Below are 8,237 nucleotides of genomic sequence, written 5' to 3' on the forward strand. Positions count from 1 at the left end.
AAAGTGTGAGTTTTCAGTATCATAGTACTAGGGAAAATTCTCTTGAAATTTTTTATCAGCAGAAGTATTACAACCCTCTGGGGGGAAAAATGGAAATACAGGAAGGTTAAGGCTATGAAATAGAGAAGCCACTAAATGCTAAAAAATGCAGTGCCCCAGGGAACAGGCTAGATATCAAGAAGGTGCTGTATCTCTGAGAAAGATGATAGAGGTAGTGAAGACAGAGGCAGCTGTAGCATTGCTCAGAGCATTCAGGTGTCTGGAGGTCCTGCCCTGACATGGGCATCAATTGTGGGGTTGGGTATGGAAACCACCTTATAAAAGTCAAGAAAAATTAGCTGCCTCAGCCATACTTCTTGCCAGCTTGGGAAACTCACCTGTAAATGTCTGCCTCATTTTTCATTTCCTCACTTCCCTATCGTTCATTCACTAGTTTCTTAGGCTCTATAATAGAACTTAAAATCCATATGAATACTATTTTCTATATAATCAAAATGTAATGTTTTATTATAGGAGAAAAGTTCCATGACACTGGTCTGGGCAATAAATTTTTTTTTTGGATATGACTGCAAAAGAACAGAGCAACAAAAGGAAACTAAAAAGTTTCTGCACAGAAAAGAAAATAGAGTGAAGAGAGAAGCTGTGGCCTGGGCAAAGATATTTGAAACCACACCTCTGATAAAGGAGTTTATATCCCAAATATATAAAAAACTCAATTCAAAGCTAGAAAATAACCCAATCTAAAATGAGCTTAAACAGACATTTCTCCAAGGACTTCATACTAATGGCCAGCAGGTATACAAAAAATAGCTCAAGCACACTAATAATTAGAGAAATACAAATTAAAATCACCTTGATTGATTATCTCATACCTATTAGGATCACTATTATAAAAAGACAAGAGAACAAGTGCCAGAGAAAGTCTGGAGAAAAGGGAACCCTTGCATGTTCTAGGGGTATAAGTTAGTATAGTCATTATGGAAAATGGTACAGAAGTTCCTCAAAAAACTAAAAATAGAAATACCTTATGACCTAGCAATTCCACTTCTGGGTCTTTATCCAAAGGAACCTAAATCACTATGCTGAAGGGATAGCTGCACTTCCATGTTCAATGCAACATTATTTACAATAGCCAAAATACGAAATCAACCTAAGTGTCCAACAGATGAATAGATAAAAAGAAAATGTGGTATATATACATAATGGAATATAATTTAGGCCCAAAAGAAAGTCTGTCATTTGCAACAACATAGATGAACTTGCAAGACATTTTGATAAGAAGCCAGGTACAGAAAGAAAAATATTGCATTATATCACTTCTATGTGTAACCTAAATAAAAAGTAAACCTCCTAGAAGTAGAGAGTAGAATGGTGGTTACCAGAGGATGAGGGACGGGGGAAAGGAGGAAAGGAGGGAGGAAGACATGGGGAGATAGTTAAAGAATATAAAATTCCAGGGCAGCACCTGTGGCTCAGTGGGTAGGACACTGGCCCCATATACTGAGGGTGGTGGGTTCAAACCAGGCCCCGGCCAAAACTGCAACAAAAAATCACCAGGCATTGTGGTGGATGCCTGTAGTCCCAGCTACTCGGGAGGCTGAGGCAAGAGAATCACCTAAGCCCAGGAGTTGGAGTTTGTTATGAGCTCTAAGCCATAGCACTCCACTGAGGGTGATGAAGTGATACTCTGTCTCTACAAAAAAAAAAAAAAAAGAATATAAAATTCCAGTCAGAAAGAATTAGTTTGAGATCTATGTATATTACACAAAAAAATGATATGTGATATGGATATGTTCGCTTAAGTACAAAGAGATAGCTGAACTTCCATGTTTATTGCAGAACTATTCACAATCTTCACAATAGCCAAGTTATGGCATCAACCTAAATGTCCATCAAAGATGAATGGATAAAATATATACGTACACAACGACGTATTATTCACCCATAAAAAATGAAATCCTGCCATTTGCAGCAACATAAATGGAACTGGAGATCATGATGTTAAGTGAAATAAACCAGGCACAAAAAGATGATACCTTGCATTTTCCTCCTATGTGGGAGCTGAAAAGTGGATCTCATCATGGAGATACAAAGTAGAATAGTAGTTATAAGAGGCTGGAAAGGGAAATAGGTAGTGGTGAGGGGATAAAGATGTTGGTCAAGGAGCATAAAAATACACTTAAATAGAAGGAATAATCTAGTATTTGATAGTAGGGCAGGGATATTATAGTTAACAGTAACCTGTACATTTCAAAATAGCTGGAAGAATTATAATGTCCCAATACAAGAGATATAAATGCTTGAGGTGATAGATATACCAATTACCCCAATTTGATTATATGTAGGTATCAAAATATCATTTGTATCCCCCAAACATGTACAACTATCAATTTTAGAAGTGATGTTTAAAGTAATTTATGCATATCTTGTTAAAATTTTAAAGGCTAAAAACATTCTTCAATGTTAAACCCAAGTGATCTTTTTTTTCCCATTCAATTCCAGAAAGCCATAAGGTGTCTACTATGTATAAGAACTGTGTTCATACAACAGGATACAAAGAAAAGTATGTCAGAGTCCTGGCCTAAGACGGGTCTTTGATGTCATTTTCAACAAGGGAATAATGTATCAGACTAAATATTTATAATAATCATAATGTTGTATTCTGAAAATGATTATCAAAAATACTTTTCATGATTTAGAGGAGGAAGAAGTTGTTTTTACAAAAAGCTGTTACGAAGTACACAATATTCAGAAAGATGCTACAACATAAGCACCTTCAACTCATTACAGTCCTCTATAGAGTAATAGAGGTTCTGGGAGGAAGGACAGGCATTTAAGTCTGAAAACCAATATATCCCAGAATTAAAATTATCTTTTTAAATAAAGCAGTGCATGGATTAAAGCAATGTACTTTACACCAAAAATGAGCTTTGTTTAATCACTCCACAATGCTTATATTAAAACACCACATTATACCCCATTTATACAATTGACAAATTTATTTTTTTGGAGGGCAAGTGTTAAAGCAGAAATTAAAATCCATTTATATAGTGTTTTATAGACAAAAAAAATGTAAAGTCCTCAACATTCAGGCAATTGTCTCTTTCCAGAAGTGGTTCATGAAACAATGGATTTCTTTACCCTCCCCCCAATAAGATACTTCTGCTTATGCTCCTGAAAACGACGCATTTAATTACACCACCTTCCTAGGAAGAATCCCTTTGAGGTCCCAAAACTTCTGCAGATAATGAAGAGATACTAGCAGAGAACCTTCTCCAAAACGCAATGCCTCATGACAGAGGTGTAGTGCAAGAGGTACATGATGGTAGCTCTTCAGAGGAGTGTGTGCATACCTAGCATGTGAGCCACAAGGAAAGCTCAAGCGCCCAGCTGGCCCCCTAGCTTCGGAGTGTGGCCAGCTGGGTCTGCATGGCCTCTAGAGCCTCTTCTTCCTCCTCATCCTCTGAGGGGGCCATTGCTCCTACAGGTACAGTCTCTGGAAGGGCATCAGTCACTTTATTGGGTGCCTTACTCAATGCCCCTGCTGTAATTTCAAACAGAATTTTGTCAATTTCCATTTCTGCTGCTTCCTCCATTTCTTCCTGATCATCCATGCTTTCAAAGTGTCCTCTAACATTTCCTCCATGATCTCAGCCTTCATCATCTCTTTGGATAGTTCCCGCATGGTGGCCTGGATTTCTGGGATCTTCACAAGACTTTGCATAGCCTTCATCACTTCTCTGCTCTTCTGCAGGGAGCCAGCCACTCGCAGAACCGCAAGTTGATTCTTCATACCCAAAAGTACCGAGTTCATATGCGCTTTGGATGCATAGAGTTTGCTCACAGCCTTCCTGGACCTGATCATCTCCTTGGCCAAAACTACACAGACATCCTTCTGGCCCTTCTTGGCAGCATCTTTCACAGATTGTTTCATTTTTTCTTCTTCTCTTTGGATATCTCTTATTTTCCTGTCAACAACTCTCATTTCCTTTCTTATTGTCAATGACCATTCATTGACCAGCTCTTTGGAAGGCTTCTCCTGGGTTTTTCCAAATAGCCCCATAACAACTAAACTTGTCTTGCCCCTTCTGGCTTTCCCTTCCCTGCTCCAAGGCAGGTCACTGGCAGCCGCCTGGGTGGGGCTGGCCAGGAGGGCCAAATTTATTTTTTAAAAAATGACTGGCAGAGGGCAGTGCCTGTGGCTCAAAGGAGTAGGGCACTGACCCCATATACTGGAGGTGGCAGGTTTAAATTCAGCCCCAGTCAAAAACCGCAAAAAAAAAAAAAAAAAAAAAAGATTGGCAGAAAACATTTTGTGGTGTGTTATCTTGAAGCCTTCTCTCCTGGAGCCCTCTTTTTCTTCTATAGCTCATGAGACATTTATCTGGTAAGGTTCTGCAAGCTTGGTTGAGTCCTACCAAGTGCCACATCAATAGGTTTCTTTAGAAATGTTGTCTTTGGAGTCATTGAACCAGTTAGATCTCTAATGTGAGCTAAAAGGGTAGAGAAATAAGCCCAATGAACAGCATTGTTAGGATAAGCACAAGAAGGGATTTTGAGAATCCCCATTCAGCGCTGGAAGACCTTTGCTTCATCGTTCTTCTCAATATAGCAGTTTCCCTCAAGTTGTGCTGAGTTTGATAACCTGGAATATAGAGCCTCTCTGGTACAACATCTCCTCACAAGACTAGTTTCCAGTGTCATTCTGGATGACTGGCCTCTAGAATTCATAGAGGAGAAAGAGGGGCTGGGGCTTAGTAGTTCATTGTACCGGGCTTTTTAAACAATTCCTTTAAACAGTGTTCAGTATCTCCACTCAGCATACCTGAGGTACCTGAGGTCCCGAGCCTTTTGTCAGCAACTCAAGTCAGAATGCTTTTCACGGCATCCCCTCTGCCAGCACTTGCCGTTAGAAAAGAGACAAGAACTAATATTTGTTTCCTAGAGTCTGAAGATGTGCTGCTATTTTTCCACTGTTGTCTCATCTCCCAACTTCTTTCTCCCTGTTTCTCTAAAGAACCAAATTAAAATGAAAAGAATTCCTTAAAAATTATTAACCCCCAAAGACGAACACTTCCAATCCACTGTGATTAAGCATTAATGTAGCTTACTTTTTTCTCAGGTTTTGTAAGCTTTTATTCAGTAATATTCATTTAATTTAGATTTATTCTTTGAAATACAAATGGTTTGACATTTTACTTCTCAAATCAATATTTTTACTGTTCTTTTCTCTTCCCCTACCTGTTTTCCAACAACCTGATTTTTATTGATTATCTGTTTCTTAGCTTTAACAGTATAAAATTAAATACAAACTATTAATACAACAGCAAGTAGGGCTGGACATGGTGGCTCATGCCTGTAATCCTATCACTCTGGGAAGCCAAGGTGGATTACTTGAGCTCAGGAGTTCAAGATCAGCCTTAGCAAGAGCAAGATCCCACCTCTATTAAAAATAGAAAAGTTTAAAGAAAGATAGAGACCTTACCTCCTTCATGTTTACATGGATGGAGTTCGAACATATTCTTCTTAGCAAAGTATCTCAAGAATGGAAGGAAAAGTATCCAATGTACTCAGCCCTACTATGAAACCAATCTATAGCTTTCTTATGAAAGCTATAATCCAATTATAGCCCAAGAATATGGAGAAAGGGGAAAAGGCAGGGAGGGGAAGGGGGAAGATGGGTGGAGGGAGGGTAATTGGTGGGACCACACCTACAGTGCATCTTACAAGGGTACATGTGAAACTTACTAAATGTAGAATATGTCTTGACAATAAAAAATAAAAAATAAAAATAAAAATAGAAAAGATAGCCAAGGCACCTGTAGATCCAGCTACTCAGGCGGCTGAGGCAGGAGGATCACTTGAAGCCAGGAGTTTCAGGTTGCTATGAGCTAGGTTCACGCCATGGCACTCTAGCCTGGGGCAACAGAGTAAGACTCTGTCCAAAAAATAATAATAATAATAATACAATAGTAAGTAATGTGATCTCTCAGCTATAAAAGATGAAGAGTACAGTTATAAACTCTAACAATATAGAAATAATATTATTTCCAGTATCTTTCTCCTTTTCCTTCTATGTTTAGTTATAAAACAGCCCAAATGTATTGGTCAATCATATGTAAGGACATACGATTTTCATGAGGTTTTTTTTTCCTTACCATAGCTTTTTTTCCACTCATTTTATCTGACTAAATTTAATGATTAATAGGTTTTTTTCTTTTTTCTTTTCATTGTTGCAGTTTGGCCAGGGCTGGGTTCAAACCCACCACCCTCTGTATATGGGGCTGGCGCCCTACTCACTGAGCCACAGTTGCCGCCCAATGATTAATAGTTTTTAAGGAAAGGGGTCATTCCCTGAGATCAAGAATATTCACTTAGGGTGGCGCCTGTGGCTCAAAGGAGTAGGGCACCACCCCCATATGCCAGAGGTGGTGGGTTCAAACCCAGCCCTGGCCAAAAACTGCCCCCCAAAAAGAATATTCACTTAAAAATGCTTGTAGGTATTTCTCCAAACTTGTATTCAAAAAGGGAAGCAAAGTACTCAAGGAAATAAAGTATGACTCAAGAATTTTATATGCATCAACCACTCTTCAAGAAATAGTGAGTTTGAAGAATGAAGGCAGTCTTTTTTCTAGAAAACTTTTAAGTTAGAAGGCCACACCATGACCTAGGAAGAAAGACAATCAGTAAAGTTATTAGATTTCAATGATGACCATTCTGCGTCCAAAAGACAAAATAAATCTTTAGACAGCCAGGCAAAATACTGACTTTATTTGTCACAAGCAAAAGAAAAATAAAACTTGAGGCTATAAATTAATGCTTAATTTGAAACCATTAAAAGTACTGCATAATGGCCCAGAACAAATAAAGGGATAAAAAGAATTTAAGACAATGAGAAGAGATAAACAAGGAACCAATGTATGCACAATTGTATCTTTTTTCATTTTTTCCTATCACTTGTTATAATTTTAGCAGCACCTACCTTCTTCCAAATTTCTTTTTAATTTGCGGGGGGTTTCTTCCATTTAAAATGTGAACTGGTAGAGCTTAGAAAGTATCTTTCCTGTGTCAATATATTTTCTATGAACTCTTATGTGTCTACTCTGCACTACTGTTTTAGGGAGACAATTGCTTTAAGTCTTCTTGTTTAGGCAAAACATTTGCTTTTATTTCTTTGTAGCAATATCTTTTGCATTAGTCTGCCACATGGTATTCCCATTTCTTTCTTCTATTTTTTTTTTCCTTTCATCTCAATAGGTTGTGTGCTCTTTCTCTATTTTTTTCCTCACCTTTAGTCCAAAAAAATCTCTCTTCCGACAGTTAAAATCATTTGCACATTTGTGGTGAATGGGTAAGACCTTACTCAATACAAGGAAAATTAAGACCCAGTCGATACAGATTTTGTATAAGGAAATTCCCTGGCTACCTGTTCTCCCAGCAGCTAGATGGACAAAATGTGGGTTCAGCTTTACCAATGTCCCCTGAAAGAACCAGGGAAACTTTTACAGACAGGCTGTGCCTTCCATTATTACAAATATAATAAAGGAATTTTAGGTTTAGGGTGTGTTTCTTACCTTAGAGAAGTGAATTTTGCCAGGCCTTATTGATCTATTATCACAAGAGACCTCTCTTCATTTTCTCTCACATATATCCCAGTTTGATTATCACTTCAGGCACTCACTCCACCTATTTGTGATTTATGTTTTTAGTCAGAGTAGAAGTCCACTAAGATGGGTCACGCATTTTTCTTCACTTTTCTGGCTGTGTTTGGATGATTTCAAGGAGGACAGAGAAATGGTAATTTTACATCTACCTTTTCAGACCCAAATAGTTTCAGAATGATAATTCTTGGTAATCTTTCAGGAAGCTGAAGTAGTATAAGGTTCAGAGATCTCCCTCCCCTCTTCTACATTTCAAATGTTATTCAGCTCTGTAGTCAAGCAAAAACAAGACAACAGAAAAATCTGCATAATCCAGCCAAGCTTTTGAATAAAGTTTCTTTGGTGTATTTCTCTTAAACAGTTGATTTGGGGCAGGGCATCCATGAATACCTCTCTACATTTAACACACTTAACCTCCTCCCAAATTCTGTATATCTTTGTAACTATGAATCTTACATCTCCAAAATCTGATAGAACTGCATTCTTAAGAAATTTTTCCTATCCACAGAAGGAACAGGAAGAACGGAGAGTGATTACGTTACTATTGACAGCCAGAGCTCAGCATTCAGTGATACT

General features: G+C 38.1%; 1 pseudogene; it reads right to left on the bottom strand.

Moving 5' to 3' along the window:
• Positions 1-3,398: 3,398 nt before the first annotated feature.
• LOC100961168 lies at positions 3,399-4,063 on the bottom strand (annotated as a pseudogene).
• Between the last annotated feature and the right edge of the window lie 4,174 nt (positions 4,064-8,237).

This window comes from Otolemur garnettii, unplaced genomic scaffold (assembly GCF_000181295.1).
Source record: "Otolemur garnettii isolate 467f Iridium unplaced genomic scaffold, OtoGar3 scaffold00192, whole genome shotgun sequence".
NCBI classification, from domain to species: Eukaryota; Metazoa; Chordata; class Mammalia; order Primates; family Galagidae; genus Otolemur; species Otolemur garnettii.